The following is a 23,257-nucleotide window of genomic DNA, read 5'->3' on the forward strand; positions in this document are numbered from 1 at the left end:
ACAGGACATCTATTTGTGAAAGAATGAAGTTAGACCCTTATCTCACACAATATAAAAAAATGAACTTAAAATGGATCCTATTCCTAGATGTAAAAGCTAAAATTCCTAGAAGAAAACACTGGAGTAAATTGTCGTGACCCTGTATTAGGTAATGACTACTTAGAAATGACTCCAAAGTGCAAATGAGTTTTTTAAAAAAGATAAATTGAGCTACACCAAATTTTAAACATTTATGCTTCAGATGATACCATCAAAAAAAGGAAAGGACGGTCCATGGAAAAGGCAAAGATATTTGGAAATCCTGTTTCAAATAAGGAACTTGTATCCAGAATATATAAACTCAACAACAAAACTCAACAACAAAAACACAACTCAACAACCAAAACACAAACCATTTATTTCCCACTAGGAGAGGTAACACATGCACTAAATTATCACATAAAATAAATAAAGCTTGGAATCAGGGAAAGAGAGAATGGAGGAAAGCAAAATATTTGAGAAGGGGGAGACAGGAAAGGAGAGACAGAGAAGAGGGGGCGGGGGAAACATGGATGGAAAAAGAATCATCATCACCAGTGGCACACAACCTCTAATATATGTGAGGGTGAAGTCTAAATGTGTGGTATGCACCTAGTTACAGAAATCTCAAGCTGAGAATTGAGCATAACTATTGCATGAATGAAATAAATAAGGTCCCAGCAGAAGTACACAGGAAACTTCAAAAAAGTATGTTACTAAAATTTCAAGCTTCCACATCTCCAAGTATGTGAAATTCCTCTTTAAAACAACACAATTATGAATTAAATTGTAGTGAAAAAAAAAAATATTCCCTCTGGCATTCTCCTCCCAGTCTCTGGCTCAGGAAAACTCCTTTCTCTGTTTCCTCTGGCTAGGAAGTTGTCAAGTTTCTATCTGAGTTTTAGCCTCCAGTGCCCCTGCACAGTTCTGGGAGGGGGCCTCAAATTCAGGGCAAAGCCATGAGAGAAAAACATCGTGAGGCCGGGCGCGGTGGCTCACGCCTGTAATCCCAGCACTTTGGGAGGGATAGCATTAGGAGAAATACCTAATGTAGATGATGGGTTGATGTGTGTAGCAAACCACTGTGGCATGTGTACACCTATGTAACAAACCTGCATGTTATTTTACTATGCGCAAAAATTGTTACCAACATTTCCTTTTTTACTTCTCAACCCCTGTTATATAGTTAATGAGCTATATAGAACAGCATTTTCTATATAGCCACCACGCTCAGCTAGTTTTTGTATTTTTAGTAGAGACGGGGTTTCACCATGTCGGCCAGGCTGGTCTCGATCTCCTGACCTCAAGTGATCCCCCTGCCTCGGCCTCCCAAAGTGCTGGGATTACAGGCGTGAGCCACCGCGCCTGGCCAGCTACATTTTTAAAATGTCTACTGAGTGAAAATGTAATAGATTGTGGTAGTAATATAGTAAAAAGCAAAATTTCAAATAAATACGCTGCCTATATACCTATTAAATAGTAACATTCTATAAATAATAAAATATGTATTTCATGAAAATTTGTACTTAAATTACAGAAATTAATAAACCAATATTGCGTGTTGTTTTGGAGAACATATATTCAACCTTAGTATTAGAAAAACATGAAGAGAATATATACGACCTTCAATATTGATTGTTCAGATGTGTCTAAGTCCTGAGCGTATGCCAATCAAAAGACAGACGTGAAGGTTAACGTCACATTAAATACAAAGGGGAGAAAGAATAAAAAACCTACTCAGTTCAAACATAACCCCCAAATTGAAAGTCAAAAGAGCTGGGGATTGAATTGTTGGCAATGATTTGCAATTAAGCAGCTGCTCACATCAGCAGATCTATGTAATTGACTGAAGGGTAAGTAGCAGCAGCATTTTATTTAATGCTGTTTAATCACTCTCCTGAGTAATTCTGACTAGTCCAGCTAATGCTAACAGAAAATAAAAGTGTTATTAAGCATGAAGATGGGGAGAAAAGTTTATTATTCACATATATATAGTAAAACAAAATTTAAAAAATACAGAAGAGTGAAAAGCTAAAAACAAAAACCAAAGGACACAATTTAGTGTTGTGGTTACATTTCTGGGTGAGGAAGGAGAATGGGATCAGGAAGGATATACAGGACACATGGCAAATTCGGGGACAATTTGTTTAAAGTATTGGGGTGCTTATTTTATTGTCATTCTTCATATCTTAGGCATGTTGTTTAATTATTATTTTGTACCTTTATTTTATTTTTTATTTTTTAAATTTTTTCGAGATGGAGTCTCACTCTGTCGCCCAGGCTGCAGTGCAGTGGTGCGATCTCAGCTCACTGCAACCTCCGCTCCTGGGTTCACGCTATTCTCCTGCCTCAGCCTCCCAAGTAGCTGGGACTACAGGCGCCCACCACCACGCCCGGCTAATTTTTTTTGTATTTTTAGTAGAGACGAGGTTTCACCGTGTCAGCCAGGATGGTCTGGATCTCTTGACCTCGTGATCCGCCTGCCTTGGCCCCCCAAAGTGCTGGGATTACAGGCATGAGCCACTGTGCCCAGCCTCAAATATCTCTTATTAAAGAAGCTTTTCTAGCCTAATTTAACTACTTCTTCAGGATTAAAAGTTACATGCAATTATTTATTTTAAAAATCTGTCTAGTGTCTCTGCACTCAAAAAGTATAAACCCTATAGGAACTAGAATTTGGCTGTTCTAGTTCCTATGGAGTTTATACTTTTTGAGTGCAGAGAGTGCACCTTTCTTTAATAAGTGATTATAAATAAAATGGGCCGAAGACATTGAGGCATTTCACAGAAGAGAAAATAAATGACCAATTAAAAAAGGAAATATACTTAACCTTATTGGTGAATAAGGAAATACAAAGTAAAACCTCAATAAGAAACCATTTCAAATCCATCAAAGTAACAACTGAGAAGTTGGGTGATATCTTCAATTTTGATGATGTAGTATAACGAGAACACTCACTGGTTTCTAATGGGGATATATATAGGTACAAACGCTTCAGGAAAGAGTCGGGAATTTCTTAGTATATTTTAAATGTGGCAACTTTTGACACAAATATTTAAGTTTTAGGTGTAAAATCCAGATAAACTCTTGTGCATGTACACTCAGACACAATGAGATATGGACAGCAAGGGTAAATGCAGCATCGTTCAAAACAATTTCATCTTAAGAGCACACTAAGCTCCTTATATAAACAATGCTGTTCTATATAGCTCATTAACTATATAACAGGGGTTGAGAAGTAAAAAAGGAAATGTTAGTAACAATTTTTGCGCATAGTAAAATAACTTACGTGAATACTAGTGTGTTTTAGTTTACCAACCACATTTACAACCATTAAACCTATTTTCATTTGCTCATCTTGATCATCTTAGAAAGAGATAGAACAGGGATAATTATCACCATTTTACAACTCAGAAGACAGATGATTAAGAGAATTTGTCATTTTTATAAGCTTATATATATAATGGTTACATTAACCTAGTAGAATGACATAGTATGTGTAATCAATTTTCTATTGTTGCGATTAATCTAGATTGGTCTTAATGAATTAACTTTTCAGTATATTGTTGGGTTCAGTCTGCTCATTTTTATAAAGGATTTTGCTTCCCTGCTCATGAGTAAGACTGGCTAAATGCATGCAGTTTTTCTCTAGTTATGTTTATGCTATTGATTTCTGTCTTAATTGCATTGTGGTAAAAAAAAAAAAAAAAGAAGATTATCTGAAATCCACCAACTTCTTGGAATTTGCTGGCTAACACCAAATTTGACCAATCTTTATTATATTTAATATAGGCATGAAAAGAATGCATAATTTCTAATTTTTAGTGTAATGTTCTAGATATGTGAATTATGCAAAATTTAATTTCTTTAATTGTACTCTTCCAATCTGTTGCTTTACTGAATTACTCTCTGTTTAAGGTATAAATTATTGAAATAACTAACGTTAAAATACTGTAATGTTGGGTTTTAAAATTTCTCAATATAACCTATAAATTACTGTTATATTTACAGTCTGTGTTATTAGGTGAGCATAAATTTAGAATTATTGTATTTTCCTGATTTATTGAAACTTTTATCATTTCAAATGATTTATTTCGCCTCTAGTAATTGTTTTTACAGTCTGTTTTGGTAGACATTATTCAGGCTACTCCAGCATGCTTTTGAGTAGCATTGGCATAATATATATTTTTCTATGTTAAAATTTTCGTTGTTTTAAAAAAGGTAGTCAGGTGTGCGGTTAAGAGTGTAAATATCTTTTGAGAAGTATCTCTTCATACCCTTTGCCCAATTTTTGATGGGGTTGTTTGTTTATTTCTTGTAAATTTGTTTAAGTTCCTTGTAGATTCTGGATATTAGCCCTTTGTCAGGTGGATAGATTACAAAAATTTTCTCCCATTCTGTAGGTTGCGTGTTCACTCTGATGATAGTTTCTTTTGCTGTGCCGAAGCTCTTTAATTAGAGCTCATTTGCCAATTTTGGTTTTTGTTGCCATTGCTTTTGTTATTTTAGTCATGAAGTCTTTGCCCATGCCTATGCCCTGAATGGCATTACCTAGGTTTTCTTCTAGGGTTTTTATGGTTTTAGGTCTTACGTTTAAGTCTTTAATCCATCTTGACTTAATTTTTGTATAAGGTGTAAGGAAGGGGTCCAGTTTCAGTTTTTTGCATGCGGCCAACAAACATATGAAAAAAAAAGCTCATTATCACTGGTCATTAGAGAAATGCAAATCAAAACCACAATGAGATACCATCTCTCTCCGGTTAGAATGGCGATCATTACAAAGTCAGGAAACAACACATGCTGGAGAGGATGTGGAGAAATAGGAATGCTTTTACACTGTTGGTAGGAGTGTAAATTAGTTAAACCATTGTGGAAGACAGTGTGGTGATTCCTCAAGGATCTGGAACCAGAAATACCATTTGACCCAGCAATCTTATTACTGGATATATACTCCAAGGATTATAAATCATTCTACTATAAAGACACATGCACACGTATGTTTATTGTAGTACTATTTTCACAACAGCAAAGACTTGGAACCAACCCAAATGCCCATCAATGATAGACTGGATAAAGAAAATGTGGCACATATACACCATGGAATACTATGCAGCCATAAAAAAAGATGAATTTATGTCCTTTGCAGGTATATGGATGAAGCTGGAAACCATAATTCTCAGCAAACTAACACAGGAACAGAAGAGCAAACACTGCATTTTCTCACTTATAAGTTGGAGTTGAACAATGAGAACACATGGACACATGGAGGGGAACATCACACACTGGGGCCTGTCAGAGGGTTGGGGGATAGAGGAGGGATAGCATTAGGAGAAATACCTAATGTAGATGATGAGTTGATGGGTGCAGCAAAGTACCATGGCACATGTATACCTATGTAACAAATCTGCATGTTCTGCACATGTATCCCAGAACTTAAAGTATATAAAAATAAATAAATGAACATCATATGCATCTTAAAAAAGACTGTAAATAATTTAGAACACAGGCTGAGACATATTAAGTGCTCAATAAGTGTTAAGATGTAGCATACATAGAGGTTAAGCTCAGGATATAGAATTACAGGCCCTGGCTTTCAAATGTTGCTTTGAAACTGTGATCCAGGTGATCTTGGACAAGTTAAACAAGTTTTCAGTTCTTGTTTTTCTCGTCGGTAAAACAGAATAATAATACCTTTACACCATAGAGGTGCTGTGTGGAATGAATGATACAAATAAGTGTTAAGAATAGTGTATAGTTTTAAACTTGTTTTTAAAATATTGTCTATTTTTGGAGTTGCTTTTATTACTTCAATGTTATAATCTTGGTATAATAACTGGAGATTTTGGTCCTATTTCAATTATCTGTGATGTGAAACAAATCATGCTGAAATCTAATGAGTTAACATTTTATCATCTTTTATGATTGCCTGGGTTTACTGGGCTCAGCTAGGCAGCTCTTCTGTTCTGTATGGCATTGATTGTACACGATCACTTGGGGACACCACTGGGCTGTAATATCCAAAATGACTCTTTGACATGATTGTCAGGCAGGAATTTTTTGGGACTCTCAACCACTGTTGCCTACGTGGGGCCTCTCCATGCAGTTGCTGGGCTCTGCCCGGGAACATTCCAATTGTGAATATTCCAAGGAGAAGAAAGTGAAAGCTGATGGTCCTCTTAAAGGCTAAGCTTGGAAATTTCCCAGTGTCATTTCTACTGCATTCTATTTATTAAGCAGCCTCAGAGCCAGCCCAGATTTAATAAGAAAGGAAATAAATGCTACCTTTCAAAAGGAGAGTAATAAAGAATTTGCAGTAATATTTTATCCACCACAAACTGGTTTAAATGTATAATAATTCTCATATATCTGGATTAATTTATACCAAATTTCCACATACTATTCTTACATGTCTTACTTTGAATTCTTTTTCTACCTTTTTTCTTGCTTGAAATGCTTGAATCCTTGTCTATTTTTAGAAATTTCACTTCCTGCTTATTATCTTAGAAATTACTTCAGTCCTTTCCATGTATCTATCAGATTTAGCAAAGATAAAGCCAGTCCTTGTAAACATATTAAATGCCCAAGGAAACTGCAAGTTCAATTACCCTTTTCCAATTTACATTCTGCCATTATTAAGAATTTTGGTTTTAGCCTGCTTTTCCTCAAAATTAAACAATATAACCATAATTTGATACAACCAATTATATAACCAATTATTTCCATTATGTATATGTATATATTTTTATGTATGTATAATTTTACTTTGCTGTATTTAGGTGTGGATTTCATTTTATATATCTTTCTTGGGGTTCTTGGATCTATTGGTGTTTTTCATCAGTGGAAAATAATCAGCCACTAATTCTTTCAGTTTTGCCTCTTTCCCATTCTTTCATTCATCTTTTTTTTCTGAAATTCTGATTATATTCATTAGATTCCCTTACTCTAACCTCCATAGCTCTTAATTTATCATAATTTCTGTGCAATTTTTTACTCTCTGGCTGCATTCCGGATCCTGTCTCTTTGGATATAACATTTAGTTAGCTAATTCTGTCTTCCATGTTATTTGAAAAAAAAAAAGTCAGTATTTTAGGATCTTTTGGGTTTATTTTAGCTGTGTATTATTTGTTTGTTTGCTTTTCTGTTTTCACCTATAGTGGCTTGTTTCTTTGTATTGTGTTTCGTAATTCTTGACTCTTGAGCTGTTTATTTACCTAGGAATTTTTTCTGAGGAAATGATTTGAGTCGTAGATTGAAGTTAAGAATTACAGTTGCATTTGCCGGTTGCTTGTGAGGAGAGAGTAATTAAAAACCTAAAACACTTTAAATCATCTTTTAGAGGCTTATTTATCTATGTGAGTACCTGAATTCAGACTGGAATACTGATTGAGGATTGTCTATGATTCTGACTTTTCAAGGAAGATTTTTTTGTTCTAGTAACTGATGAATATGTCTTGCTTTGCTTTACTGAGCTCCATTGCTTAGTTCTCAGTCACCATTATTTTGCTTATAACTTCTTGCAGTCTCATCTAATTGTGGGCATTTCCTATTATATGATACCCTTTTCTGGCACATAGCTTTATTTCCTGAAATCCACACACTGAACAGTTGCATAAATGAAATCTCAATTCTCCATAGTTACACAGATGTATTCAAAATGGAGGCAAACTTTGGCACTTGCTACTTTTTCAGGAATATATATCACATAAAGAAATATAGACATATGTTTAATATGTGATTCAGCAATTTAATCATTTTAGTTGAGAGAGTTTTTCATATCTCTTTACTGAGATGTAAAGGTACTGAATGGTGGGTCATATGGTCAGTTTAAGGTGTCATGAATCATATTTTAGGAAATAGAATCAAATAGAACAAAATGGAATAGAGTAGAAAACATCAGCATGCATTACACTTAATAATAGTAGTATTGTTTGGTGAAAAAAAATGTATTTTCTTCTCTCCCTTCCCTTCCCTCTGCCTATTTCTCTCTCCCTCTCTTTTTTTCTCTCTCTCTGTGGTCTTTTCTCTTTCTCTCTCTTTCGTTTAGATTTAAGTGATTTTAAAACTGTTTGTTGTACACAACAAATGTAAAAACAAATGTAAGATATTTAATATGCCTTTGGACAGCTATTAATAGTATATTACAGGATTATTTTGTAATCTTCTTCCTTATTCACATGTCTTAGAATATGTGTTTATTTAAGCCCAATCAACCTTATTTGAGAAAATTGGAATTCTCTGAGTTCCTATAAAATAATTATGTCTTTTTCTCATGAAATCATAAATATTGGTATTTGGACCCAAGTGCATGATTTTAGAGATGTAATTTCTTTTTTAAAATAACAAGATCACAATAATCACAGACTGTATTTTCTACTGTTATGGTTGAGAAACTGTCATGAATGTTGGCTCTATTACTGAAGCTGTTTTGTAAGAGCCGTATCAGATTTAGAGGCAAAGCGAATGATGAGAATCATAGGCATAAAGCCCATGTGAAACACTAATTCCATCATTTCTCCAGCTTTCTGCAAAGGAAATTTCTTTGCAGATTCCATCAGACCATCTCTCCCAGACTTTGCTACTATGCCTGAGTAGAAGCTACCAAAGATTGTTCTAAGAGGACCCAGGGTTTTCCCCTTCGGAGGGTGTTCTGTTCTCTGTGACTGCATAGTGCATCTTGTGACAAGAAGCTGTGGGATGGCTTTCCCTGGAGTGCGACCTATTCTGGGTAGCCACCCACATCCTCATGAATATTTACGTTCTGGCTCTGGCACTGCTGGCTGATCCGTGTCCCACTCTGGGAAACAATGCATAATGGATCACCACTTCTGCCTCTCTCTCTCTCTCCCCTCCGCAAACACAGGATGCCTCTTTGATTTATTTATTTCTATAATGCATGCCAGGAAGGGAAAGCACTGCAGACTGCATCGTTCAGCAATTCTCTGGGATTTTACAATCATACCCTATTAGTTTTCCTCACTGAATTCCATGACATTGACCTAGCTGACTTTCTTAATAGGAAAAGCAGGTTTCTAGATGTTATAACTGAATGTAGTGAAAAAAGAAAATTTAAACTATTCAGTTAAAACTTCTGATTTCTAGCTATACCAGTAAACATACCTCGGGAAGGAGGGAGTAATATTGTTCTCCAGTCTATGAATTTATCTTCTCAGCTGTGAAATGGGAATACACCCAAGGTAAGAGATGGGACTCAACTCCAGAGGTGAGGCTCAGACTCTGTACCACATTGAAGACTAGCTGGAACAGGAAAGAGGTGAAAGCACCTTTCCGTAAGACACACCCATCAGTGCCATAGCAGTTTACCATTGCCATGGCAACGTCTGGAAGTTACTGCCTCTTTCCATGGCAACAACCCAGAAGTTACCTCTCTTTTTCTAAAGAGTTTTGCATAATCCACCCCTTAATTTGTATGTAATTAAAAGTGGGTATAAATATGAGTGCAGAACCACCCCTGAGCTGCTTCTCTGGGCACCCTGCTTATGGGATAGTCCTACTCCACAAGGAACGGTACCTCTGCTGGCTGAGCACTGCTACTTCCATAAAAGTTGCTGATAACACCACTGCTTGCCCAGTCTTGGGTCTTGCCTGCCCTGCATCAAACCCACTTTGGTTCCCTCATAGGAATATTGTAAGGATTATGGGAAAATATTGTCATATTCTCGTATAAAAATGAGCTAGAAACTCTGACAAGTGTTAAAGAGTTACACGGAAAGCCTTAGAGAGCTTTGTAAATAATAGGTAATTCACATTTTGAGCTTAAGTGTTCTCATCCACAATGTGGGAAAAATAATATTCCTACATATAAGAGTTTTTTTAAAGAATTAAATAGGTTCATATGTGTATATTACTTAAAAGAGTATCCATATATAGTTACCTCTCAGAAACTGCTAGTTCATATGAGAAATATATAAGCATTCAGCATTGTAATTGTTTCTGGACCTCTAATGGGTTATAAAGGTATAAGCTTCTGGATGACAAAGATGTTTCTATACAAAGCATAGAACATTTTGACAGTGAGTGGGAACATGAAAGCTCTCAAGCTTAAAATGGAACCTTAAGCCTAAAAGATAAGATGTGACCCATATTTCTTTTCACTCCTCAGTAAACTGTTATTTTGTTCTTTTCTCAGGAAAACCCTCCATGATTAGTGTTTGATGATCTGTCTGTGGATCTGCCGGCAGCCTTGTGACTTGCATTCTCTTTAAGATTTCTTTAACAAGGTAGTGTACTAAGTCCTGTCATATTTCATAATTCCTTCCAGGAAACTGTTCCCTGAGATGTTGCCAGGCAGTGTTGTCCCCTTTTTCTAAACTTCTGAATGTGTTCACTTAATGATATAATCCTTTGATGAACAGGATAGTCACAAACATCAATTTTAATTATGTAGTTTGCATATGGAGAGTGATGATCCAGGGTAAACTTTGGCTGTGAATCTATTCAGCTAAATCATTTTATTTATTTTTCCTATATGGCACATAACATTCTGAGATGCATTAGATTCATGGCTTAGGATTTATATATTTTCTTCAGCACACTATGTTTTGAAGTGTGACTTGGAGGGAGGTAGAATGCATCCTGAAGCTCTATTCCAGTCAAATAGTCAATTTTACTTCTGCCTTTTAGCTTCCCTGGACTGTTTTGGATTCAGTTTTACCTTGTGAAAGCTAGCAGCCATACTTAGTTTCCTCTGGTCTTCCAAGGCATAGCAATTGTAGGCTTAATAGAATTATATCAACTCTCTTAAGTCCTTTCACCAGTGGCTGCTACCTTATTGTGGTTTGGAATTCCACTTTCTTTTCTGATGTCCTTCCCTTCTTCAGAAAGGAAGTGATTCCCATCCTCACTTTATCTTTTTATGGCCTTTCTTCCTCTTGGTATTCCTGCAATTTCTACTACAGTATTTGTTGGATTCATTATTAAAACAGCAATAAAATGGGATAAGCATAATGACAGTAAAAAAGACAACCAGCTGGGCGTGGTGGCTCACGCCTGTAATCCCAGCATTTTGAGAGGCCGAGGCAGGCAGATCACGAGGTCAGGAGATCGAGACCATCCTGGCTAACACGGTGAAACCCCGTCTCTACTAAAAATACAAAAAACTAGCCGGGCATGGTGGCGGGCACCTGTAGTCCCAGCTACTTGGGAGGCTGAGGCAGAAGAATCGGTTTGAATTCGGGAGGCAGAGGTTGCAGTGAGCCAAGATGGCGCCACTGCACTCCAGCCTGGGCAACAGCGAGACTCTGTCTCAAAAAAAAAAAAAAAAACACAACCAAAGAACAATTGCAAGTTTTCACAATTATAGAATTGGAGACCTGAATGACGCCTCAAGGAGTGGATATGTGTAGAAAAAGCATTGCCATTTACATGAGTTCCCCTTTTTACATAAATGTCAAGCATTTACAAAATGTCAGATCCAGATAAAACCTTACAGGTTACTCAGCTCATCTTCCTTAGTCAATCAAAAATATTTATTGATTTTCTACTATGTGTTGGGTGGTGTTTTTTGATATTGATATCCGGTAGTGAACAAGATAGGGAGAGTTCTAGTTCCTATGGGGTTTATACTTTTTGAGTGCAGAGAGACACCAAACAGGTTTTTAAAATAAATAATTGCATGTAACTTTTAATCCTGAAGAAGTAGTTAAATTAGGCTAAAAAAGCTTCTTTAATAAGAGACATTTGAGGCCAGGCACGGTGGCTCATGCCTGTAATCTCAGCATTTTGGGAGGCCGAGGCAGGCGGATCATGAGGTCAGGAGATTGAGACCATCCTGGCTAACATGGTGAAACCCCGTCTCTACTAAAAATACAAAAAATAAGCTGGGCATGGTGGCAGGCACCTGTAGTCCCAGCTACTTGGGAAGCTGAGGCAGGAGAATGGCGAGAATCTGGGAGGCGGAGCTTGCAGTGAGCCGAGATCGCGCCACTGCACTCTAGCCTTGGCGACAGAGCGAGACTCCATCTCAAAATAAATAAATAAATAAATAAATAAAATAAAATAAGAGATATTTGAATTAAAACCAAAATAATAAGAAGATGGCAGTGATGTTTTCTACTAGGGAAGAGTGTTCTAAGCAAAAAGAACAAGCGATAAAGCTTTGAGATTAGAGTCAGATTAGGAAGTTCAAGAAATGGAAATGATGGTGCTGAGGTTGGCATAACAAATGCAAGACATAGGCAGGTGGATAGCAAGGAGGTGATAGAGGGTCACAGGACATAGGGCCTTGTCGTGCCTGGTAATTGTACATGGTTGTGTTGTTTCCTGAGATGCTAAATGCTTGCTGGAGAGTAGATTCTGGTGGTAAGGCTATGGGATAAGATGTAGGAAGTCAATATTTTTCTTACCAGTTGAGGAAACAGCATTAATAAAGGAGGTGATTTTCCATACAACTCTTTGTATAAATGAAAAAGGGATGGAAATGAGGCAACCTAATTTTCAGGTCTATTCTATTCCCAACACAATCCTCATTATGGTTAACTAAAGCTTTCCCAGGTCTCTCCATTATGCTTTCTGGCCCTTATTGATGCTGTGGCTCATTCAGAGAGGCTACTTACGTTTAGAAATGCATAAAATAAATGACATTTTTACCAATCTTCTCTGATCATCTTGAATTTTCAGTAGATTTTAGTGCCTTTCTTTCCACATTACAGGCTATTCACTAAAAATAAGGTAGCAATATTTTGGCCTACCTACTTAGAAAAGTCTTACCCAGTCCTGGTATGAAACCGTCCCTTTGGGAAGAACACAAGTCTATCAACTGCAGTCTGAATGTCATCCACAGTTGAGTCAAAGTTGTTAGGCTGGTGCAAACCTGGTTGCAGTTTTTGGAACTACGTTTGCACCAACCTAATACATGGTGAAATAATTACACATTTGCTTGATTTAAATAGTTCAGTATTTTAAAAGTAATCTCTTTTTTTCTGGCTGACGCTGCACTGTGTTAAATCAGAGGTCCTATGGTGAAAAATATACTACAATGTAGAAAACATAGAGCGCTTCTAAAATGTTCCATTAAAAACAACTAAGAGGCTATTAGCTCTTGCACATAAAAATAATGCAACTATTAATTTTCATACTTAAATGCTGACGGTTGAAAAGAAACTACTGAAACCACAAGATAGTTGTCTAAAAGAGGAAGAAAAAAGTGTTTCTTCTGCACTTCGCACAATATATGCAGAATAATTTTGCTTTTTGCATACTTTTCCTCAAATACTTTAGAATCATAAAAGACATGAAGTAAAACTTAGAACTTTAACTGGCTTTAGAACTCACTTAACTTAGAATCATGCATTTTAAGCTGCCCATTTTACAAATGAGGCAACTAATATCCAGAAATAAGGGACTTCTCAAGGTCCCATAGCAAGCTGGTGATATGTCAGGATAAGAATCAGCTCTGCTACTGTTCATAAGGCTCATTTTCCCTGATTCCCCTTTTTCCTTAGAAAGTCTTCATTTTCAGCCAGGCGTGGTGGCTCAAGCCTGTAATCCCAGCACTTTGGGAGGCCGAGGCAGGCAGATCACGAGGTCAGGAGATCGAGACCTTCCTGGCCAACACAGTGAAATCCTGTCTCTACTAAAAAAGTACAGGCCGGGCGCGGTGGCTCACACCTGTAATCCCAGCACTTTGGGAGGCCGAGGCGGGCAGATCACGAGGTCAGGAGATCGAGACCATCCTGGCTAACACAGTGAAACCCCGTCTCTACTAAAAATACAAAAAAATTAGCCGGGCGTGTTGGCGGGTGCCTGTAGTCCCAGCTACTCGGGAGGCTGAGGCAGGAAAATGGCATGAACCCGGGAGGGGGGGCTTGCAGTGAGCCGACAACGCGCCACTGCACTCCAGCCTGGGCGACAGAGCCAGACTCCATCTCAAAAAACAACAACAACAACAACAACAACAACAACAACAACAAAGTACAAAAAAAAAAAAATTAGCTGGGCATTGTGGCACACACCTGTAGTCCCAGCTACTTGGGAGGCTGAGGTAGGAGAATCACTTGAACCCAGGAGGTAGAGGTTACAGTTAGCTGAGCTTGTGCCATTGCACTCCAGCCTGGGGACAGAACGAGAATCCATCTCAAAAAAACAAACAAACAACAACAACAAAAAAAACAAAAAGAAAGTGTTCATTTTCTTCAGAAATTGAATATCAGAATGCCATAGTCTATATTTCAGTAAAGGATGAAATACTTAAAAATTCTTCATGGAAACAAATCCTATTAAAATACAGATATTAGTTATTCTATAGATATTAAATTTTATCTCATGAGATAACAGAAACGTCAGGATTTTTTCATGAAAAATAGGAGAACTGTTTTTCTAGTTCTTTAGAAATTTAATTACAGACATAAATTATAGGCCCCTCGGGGCCTTTCTTTGTGCTGTTACTTCTAATGGTCCAGATCTTCATACGGCTGTCACTTTATAATGGGTGTACTGAATCATTAGACATATCCTCATGATTAAGCTTGAAAAAGAATCTTTTCTTTTTAATAATATTTTCAAAAAAATAAGCCTTGGGCTAAAAGTTAATTGATACATCAACCGTATTAACAGGCACTGTAGCACAGCAGAATGAAAAGAACATTAATGCAGACAAACAGAGTATTATCATTTTACAATTACCTTTGAGCATCATGAATTTGAAAGGATGGTGGTGAATCAAGTTTATTTTCAATAGGTAGTTTTTTCCTTTTGTTTTCTCGCTCTGTTGCCCAGGCTGGAGTGCCGTGGCGCAATCTCGGCTCACTGTAAGCTCTGCCTCCCGGGTTCACGCCATTCTCCTGCCTCAGCCTCCCGAGTAGCTGGCACTACAGGCGCCCGGCACCCCGCCCGGCTAATTTTTTGTATTTTTAGTGGAGACAGGGTTTCACCATGTTAGCCAGGATGGTCTCAATCTCCTGACCTCGTGATCCATCTGCCTTGGCCTCCCAAAGTGCTGGGATTACAGGCGTGAGCCATCGCGCCGGCCCTTCCTTATTTATTTATTTATTTTTTAATGAAGATGATTTGTTTTTATGCAGAGAAAAAAATCTGCTAATAAAACAGTCACTAATAGTTTGTAGTGTTTCCTACAAGGCAACAGTTCATCGTACTTAGTGTTTCATAGATGTGCAAAATGTCTTCATGTGATTACTTTACTTAATCCTTTCAACAATCCTGGAGGATTGTAAAACACAGATTTTTATTTCCATTATATAGGTGAGGAAACAAATTTAGAGAATGATAAAATGATCTGCCATAAATAAGTAGAGAAGCTGAGACTTTTGGTTGGAACTTATTTCCCTGATCATTTCGCCATATCATAGCACTCCTGTCTCTTAGAATCTCCCAGGATTTAAGATTTTAAATCTATGGTTATCAGAATCACAATGTGTTAGATCTCTATTCCCGACTCAAAAGTTTTTTCTGGAAGATGCTGCAAGATATAAATGAAATAGTATTAGTTGGGGAGATCTTGGTTCCAGTTCAAATTTAATGGGAGAAAATCACCAAACTTTTAGGGTTATGGATCCATTAAATTAGTGAGAGTCATCAAAAGATTTCTGGTACCTCTGCTGTTAAGAAAGCTGGGTCAACTCTCACAGACTTTTTGTTTTTAACAGAAAACTAGCAGATTCCTAACAAGGTAGAGCACAACAAGGCAGCATGGATAAATCCCCACTGGTGGACACTACTCCTTTTTATGAAGCTAATGTTCTAGATCTTATGATAGAGAAAGTAATATCTACCAAGAAGAACTGGAGCTGTCGGAGCTGAGCAGGCCTTTATAGCCAGAAGCATTTTCTATTTGAAGTGATTATGAAACTGAAAATACAATATTTATTTGTTCCATCAAAGGTTCACCATTGGTGTACCTTGTGTATTAATAACACATACAAAGATTTTCCCTGCCTTTCTTACACAGTGCTAATAAAAATAATAATAAGTTAATCCAGTCCTATTTTTCTTCCTCTGGTTATTTTGCCATAATTGAAAAATTTCATTTGATGTTCTTTGTGAAAATGTTTAACTTCCATGTCTTCCTCTGCCTGCGAAAGTAATGAGCTGAAACACTGGATCATGCAAGATCTAATATTAGGCAGATTTAAGTGTTAAGGAGCATAGAAATACTGACACATACACACAGACACATTGAGCATGCATTCTTAACTACCTGTAGTGGTGGTTGTACATTTGTTCAGCACAGGGCAATATGTATCAGTAATGTACAATTTTAGCATTTCAGTATGCAATTTATTGTTTTGCTTGTTCATTTGTTTAGCCATTCTGTCCTAACTGGATGCATCTACATGCTCTAATAAAGTGTCCCTCTATGTTTATTCTATTGCATTACGGCTAATTGTTTTGGTTTTCCAAAGCTGGTTGTGATAAGCAAGCCCAATCAAGATAATAGTACCAAGTAAAATGAGTATATCATTAAAATGAGAAGAGATAAATATTAATATTGTATGGTCTTTAGTGGCAGATAAGCAGTGATGAAAGTGTTGGCCATATTGATGACTTATTAAGTTTTAGGAAACTGAGCAGTAATCCAGTAATTATTGCCTATGGAATCTAATATGAAAGCTACTTTTTACATCTTATTGATGACGTACCAAAGACTAAAATCTCTTATGTATCTGTGCAAGTAATTGGAAATTTAGACTTTATATTTCCCCCACCTACAACCCAGCCCGACTTTAAGGGTCAAGCAGAAATGTGATTCGGAGAGAAAGAGAGAAAGAAGCATAATTCCTATTTGGTTTCCTGGGCAGCCATCCAAGCAAACCCTCCTCACTGCAGCTTTGAAGTATGACAAAGAAGTGGCCGCCCCAGGTAGTGTAGCAGCAAGACGCCTTCACGCTGCAGGAGAATCTCGTCAAGGCAAAACAGCTTGATGAGAAATTTTACTGAAGTCATTTGGAGTGAGGGTGTTTCAGGAGGGAATTACTAAATAGAATTCAAAAGATCACCTAGGCTGACAGCTGTGATGAAGAGAGATTCTTTCCTCTGATGAAATCCCCTCATCTTTCTTTTAGTCCCTTGCTCCCAGTTTTGTGACTGAGAATATCAGCAGAGTTCATTGAACGTATCATGTGCTCGTTAAACAAAATAGGATGCTGCATTCTTATATTTTCCCTTTTTAATGCAAACCTTGTGAAATAGAAGAAGATACCGCATTTTTTTGTTCCTGATATTTCGATTATGAAAATGAAAAGCATACAGTTTTAAATTTAGACTTCTATTAATTAAAAGATTTGTAAAACCAAGTTTATATTTTTGTAAACGTTTAAAGGAAAGAATGCAATGAATATAAACCTGAAGTCTTTTATTTGTGCATAAGAATATTCTTATAAACACCCAAACCAAATTAATCATTCTTACAGCAACAAAATATTCATATTTTTAAAGACCTAAAAGGGGGAATTTTAATAAAATCTAATTTATAGTATATTTAGTCATAAAATAGATAAATGTGATTACTTAATTTTTCATAGCAATTTTATTACATTGTAGAGTGGAATGTCATGGACATAAAAGATACATCGAATGGAATATGACTGTGAAAAATGTAATATAAAAATTTACAGGCATCTGTAAATAGTATACTTTTAACTTTCATTGGAACATAATTCAATTATAAGAAATCAGATCCCTTCCTAATATTACTTCTTCCATGAATGAAAACAGGGCTTGTTTATCACCTATAAATTAATATTCAACATCTTAAGGTAGGAACCAACAGATTATAATTTATTAAAATAAGTTGTTACTATCTTAATATGATTATTTAGAAATCCATATATTTTATCTACTTGAACAAAAGCTGCTTATGTGTGGAATTATCGATTCTGTTCCTTCTGCCTGAATATGTCTGGCCTGGAACCAAAATACTGCTTCTCCTAAAATTCATTCAACAAACATTTTTAGACATATATTAAAATATTACTACACCTTTCCTAAAATTCTATGATAAGTGACTATTATTTTGAGTTAAGCATCTTATTACTCATTGGAATTACTGAGTGCATGTGCTCCCATTATTAACTGAGATTGATTTAAAGTAGGAACATAGTTTCCAGATCTATTCTTTTTTTTTTTTAATGGAGATTTCTTGGGAGAAAAATCAATTAGTTTTGAAAAGTGGCATTTTGAGCACAATGGTGATTTTAGAGAGAAAGATATTTGGGAGTTAAAGGGTTGTCAATGTGTCGGGAGCTGCAGATTTTAGCAATGCTGCAGATTTTAGCAGTGCTTAAGCTGGCTCTGGCTAGAGGTATTATAGCTAAAAGGATGATAAGGAGAACAAGTCTGGTTTTCCTCTCAGGAGCAATTCTTCTCTGAGGTCATGATGGCCCAGAGTTTTACTTCTAATTTTACAAGTGCAAATAGTTTATCTATGGGCTCCATCAAAAGCTATCAGTTTTTGGAAATTGATTCACATTAATCATAATTAGTTGAAATTGAGAGAAGCCAAGTATATGTGGGAAATTAACTTTTCAATGACTAGAAGGTTATATTTTGGTATTCAAGATTTGGTATTTGAGGTACCTGGGAAATAAGATTACTCATCTTAATATCTACTTTTTGAGAGTTGATCAGAGTATTCGGATGACTTGAAAATTATCTTTCTAGGTTTGGTAGATGGACAAGAATGAGGCTTCTTCCCATATAGATACATTATGCACACATACTTTGTTATCTGCGTTTATACATATTATTTGTTGTTTTGTTTTTGTTAAAAATGGTTTGATGTGGCTTAACACATGCAACATCAAATGAAGTGAAATTTTAAATACCTCTTTGCAGTGCCTAGAGTTGTAACCACTTGGCAGATATACATAAATAAAATCTTTTCTGTGTGTGTTTGTGTGTGTGTGTGTGTATGTGTGTGTGTATCAATTTCAATTTCAGGGGGGTATGTGAATCCCCTTGTTTGCTTGTTTTACTTTAGCTCATGGTGTGGGATCTAGAGCTAGCCTAAAACTCAGATTCCAAGAGAATCAGATTCTCTGGTCCTCAATTATTCAATTCCAGGTTGAATTATTTGTTTTTCTAAATGGTTAGAGATTGATTGAACTGGTACAACTGATAGGCATTTATGAAAAAATTCTGCAATCTAAAAGAATGAGACACATGTAATACTAAAGGGAGATAGAAGAAGAGCATTTATTTGTAGATTTACATTAGGAAACAAATCAATTTAACACAACTTCTGGTTTTTGCTGCCAATATAATTCAATAAGCATAGAATCTATGAAACGAGTTCAAAGATGAGATAAAACAACAATCTGAGAAAACAGACTGAGATGAAAAGGCAGCTGGCTGAGAGGCAGAAATAAAGAGAGAACCACATGAGATAAGAAACACTGTGAAGAAACTAAAATTGCTATCACAAAGGGGCTTAGCATCTGTGGTTTAAAATGTCATCTGGCTAGAAGAACCTTAATAGATTTTGCTCAATTTTTTACTGAAAAGTTTATAAATAACTATTTTTATAATGCTGAAAACAAAGATTGATAAGAAACTATTGAATCTGAGAGGAAATAATAGATATTTCAACTCAGAATAAAAAAAATATTGCTACATAGCTTTCTGCTCCAATCTTCCTCACGACCTTTGCATTTGTTGTTTTCCTGCCTGGAATATTCTTCCTTTTACCCTACTCACTTTCAACAGATTGATGGTTTGACTGATTTGATTCTTCATATCTAGGTACAAAAGTCATATCCTTAGAGAAGCCTTTGCTAAGGACTAAAGTAGATCGGATAACTTTTTATGTTTTAACAATGAGCTAGTCCAAAAAGAAAACCCTTATAATGGGAGCAGGAAACTTGTGTTTCTTCAGTAATCTAGCCACGAAACCCGGAAGAGTGGTTATCTTTAAGAAGGCATTTAGTGAATATTCATTGACTAAATGAATTAATGATTACATGGCATTCATCAGAGCCTTATTAGTTGTGTTTATGTTTCTATGTGTAGTTATTTGATTACATCCCCCTTTGGTCAGTATTCTTTATGGGGTTATGGACATGATGTACTCTGTGTTTATTTTGATCACCACTATATGTTGGCACCAAGCAGAATACTTGGCACACAGTAGACAATTAAATTATATATTTGTGGAATATTTATTGGGTATCAAACAAGCACTATAGGGAAAGGCAGAAACAGAAAGAGCCCTGGCAGGAATAGCCACTAGGAATTAGGGCTGTTCCAGAGTACTAGAAAGTCATGCTGTGAAGACAAGAGGAAGATAGTACTACCGAAGAGCAGACATAACCTGGATAGAAGGCTGCTGGAAACTTGGAGGTGTACATTTTAATCTGTTCTCCATTGGAGATCTGTAAATTGCATTTAGCAGCCATATCAATAGACCGAGAGTGAGACAAAAGCAATCCACTACCCCATTTGTTTAAAAATAGGACATCCGTACAGATTCCATATTCTCTGAGGATATATAAAGATTTTTTTAAAGGGGTCAATTAAAAACTACAGAACAAGAAAAATGAAGATTCACAATTACAGAATTCTTCTGAAAATAATTTATAAGCTAAACAAAATTTATTTTATTTTACTTTAGTTCTGGGGTACATGTGCAGAATATGTAGGTTTGTTGCATAGATAAACGTGTGCCATAGTGGTTTGCTGCACCTATCAACCCATCACCTAGGTAGTAAGCCCAGCATGAATTAGTTATTTTTCACTGATGCTCTCCCTTCCCCTGCCCCTGCAACAGGCCCCAGTGTGTGTTGTTCCCCTCCTTGTGTCCATGTGTTCTCATTGTTCAGCTCCCATTTAAGATGAAAAGATGCAGTGTTTGTTTTTCTGTTCCTGCAATAGTTTGCTGAGGATAACAGCTTCCGACTCCATCCATGTCCCTGCAAAGGACATGATCTAATTCCTTTTTATGACTGCGTAGTATTCCATGGTGTATATGCACCATATTTTCTTTATCCAGTCTACCAGTCTATCACTGATGGACATTTGGGTTGATTCCATGTCTTTGCTATTGTGAATAGTGTGACAATGAATATGTGTGCATGTATCTTTATAATAGAATGATTTATATTCCTTTGGGCATATACCCAGTAATGGGATTGCTGAGTCAAATGGTATTTCTGGTTCTAGGTCTTTGAGGAATTGTCCCACTGTCTTCCACAATGGTTGAGCTAATTTACATTTCCACCAACAGTGTAAAAGCATTCCTGGCCCAGCGTGGTGGCTCACACCTGTAATCCCAGCACTTTGGGAGGCCGAGGAGGACGGATCACGAAGTCAGGAGTTCCAGACCATCCTGGTTCACACGGTGAAACCCCATCTCTACTAAAAATACAAAAAATTAGCCAAGCGTGGTGGCAGGTGCCTGTAGTCCCAGCTACTTGGGAGGCTGAGGCAGAAGAATGGCGTGAACCCCAGAGGCGAAGCTTGCAGTGAGCCAAGATCGCACCACTGCACTCCAGCCTGGGTGACAGAGGGAGCCTCCATCTCAAAACAAACAAACAAACAAACAAACAAACACTTCAAACTATACTACAAGGCTACAGTAACCAAAACAGCATGGTACTGGTACCAAAACAGAGATATAGATCAACGGAACAGAACAGAGCCCTCAGAAATAATACCACACTTCTACAACCATCTGATCTTTGAAAAACCTGACAAAAACAAGAAATGGGGAAAGGATTCCCTATTTAATAAATGGTGCTGGGGAAACTGGCTAGCCATATGTAGAAAGCTGAAACTGGATTCCTTCCTTACACCTTATACAAAAATTAATTCAAGATGGATTAAAGACTTACATGTTAGACCTAAAACCATAAAAACCCTAGAATAAAACCTAGGCAATACCATTCAGGACACAGGCATGGGCAAGGACTTCATGTCTAAAACACCAAAAGCAATGGCAACAAAAGCCAAAATTGACAAATGGGATCTAATTAAACTAAAGAGCTTCTGCACAGCAAAAGAAACTACCATCAGAGTGAACAGGCAACCTACAAAATGGAAGAAAATGTTCACAACCTACTCATCTGACAAAGGGCAAATATCCAGAATCTACAATGAACTCAAACAAATTTACAAGAAAAAAACAAACAACCCCATCAAAAAGTGGGCGAAGTATACGAGCAGACACTTTTCAAAAGAAGACATTTATGCAGCCAAAAAACACATGAAAAAATGCTCATCATCACTGGCCATCAGAGAAATGCAAATCAAAACCACAATGAGATACCATCTCACACCAATTAGAATGGCCATCATTAAAAAGTCAGGAAACAACAGGTGCTGGAGAGGATGTGGAGAAATAGGAACATTTTTACATTGTTGGTGGGACTGTAAACTAGTTCAACCATTGTGGAAGTCAGTGTGGCGATTCCTCAGGGATCTCGAACTAGAAATACCATTTGACCCAGCCATCCCATTACTGGGTATATACCCAAAGGACTATAAATCATGCTGCTATAAAGACACATGCACACTTATGTTTATTGTGGCACTATTCACAATAGCAAAGACTTGGAACCAACCCAAATGTCCAACAACAATAGACTGGATTAAGAAAATGTGGCACATATACACCATGGAATACTATGCAGCCATAAAAAATGATGAGTTCGTGTCCTTTGTAGGGACATGAATGAAACTGGAAACCATCATTCTCAGCAAACTATCACAAGGACAAAAAACCAACCACCACATGTTCTCACTCATAGGTGGGAATTGAACAATGAGAACACATGGACACAGGAAGGGGAACATCACACTCCGGGGACTGCTGTGGGGTGAGGGGAGGGGGGAGGGATAGCATTTGGAGATACACCTAATGCTAAATGACGAGTTAATGGGTGCAGCACACCAACATGGCACATGTATACATATGTAACAAACCTGCACATTGTGCACATGTACCCTAAAACTTAAAGTATAATAATAATAAAATAAAAAATGAGAACAAACAAACAAAAAAAGTGTTCCTATCTCTCCACAGCTTCACCAGCATCTGTTGATTCTTGACCCTTTAATAATCACCATTCAAACTGGCGTAAGATGGTATCTCATTGTGGTTTTCAGAATATAGCACTAGGATATATAACTCCATGAATTAGAAACAGACATAAAAAAAGGTCTGAACTAAAAGGGCACCTCAATGTTACACAAAAGATAAATGGATGACATAGGAAACGGCTTGAAAAGAAAGTAAAATGTAGTAAAAGAAATAAGCTAGTATTGGACATGG

At 36.8% G+C, this 23,257-nt stretch overlaps 1 long non-coding RNA gene across 1 annotated transcript in view; it reads left to right on the forward strand.

The window, feature by feature from the left end:
* The window catches only part of LOC116480355 (uncharacterized), a 35,775-nt gene extending 13,035 nt beyond the window's left edge, over positions 1-22,740 (forward strand). The window contains exons 2-3 of the long non-coding RNA XR_004251265.2: positions 10,166-10,256; positions 21,212-22,740. This is a non-coding gene — a long non-coding RNA (uncharacterized LOC116480355). The remainder of the gene's footprint in view (positions 1-10,165; positions 10,257-21,211) is intronic.
* Positions 22,741-23,257: the final 517 nt, after the last annotated feature.

The sequence above is a fragment of the Hylobates moloch genome, unplaced genomic scaffold (genome assembly GCF_009828535.3).
Source record: "Hylobates moloch isolate HMO894 unplaced genomic scaffold, HMol_V3 SCAFFOLD_13, whole genome shotgun sequence".
Lineage (NCBI taxonomy): Eukaryota > Metazoa > Chordata > Mammalia > Primates > Hylobatidae > Hylobates > Hylobates moloch.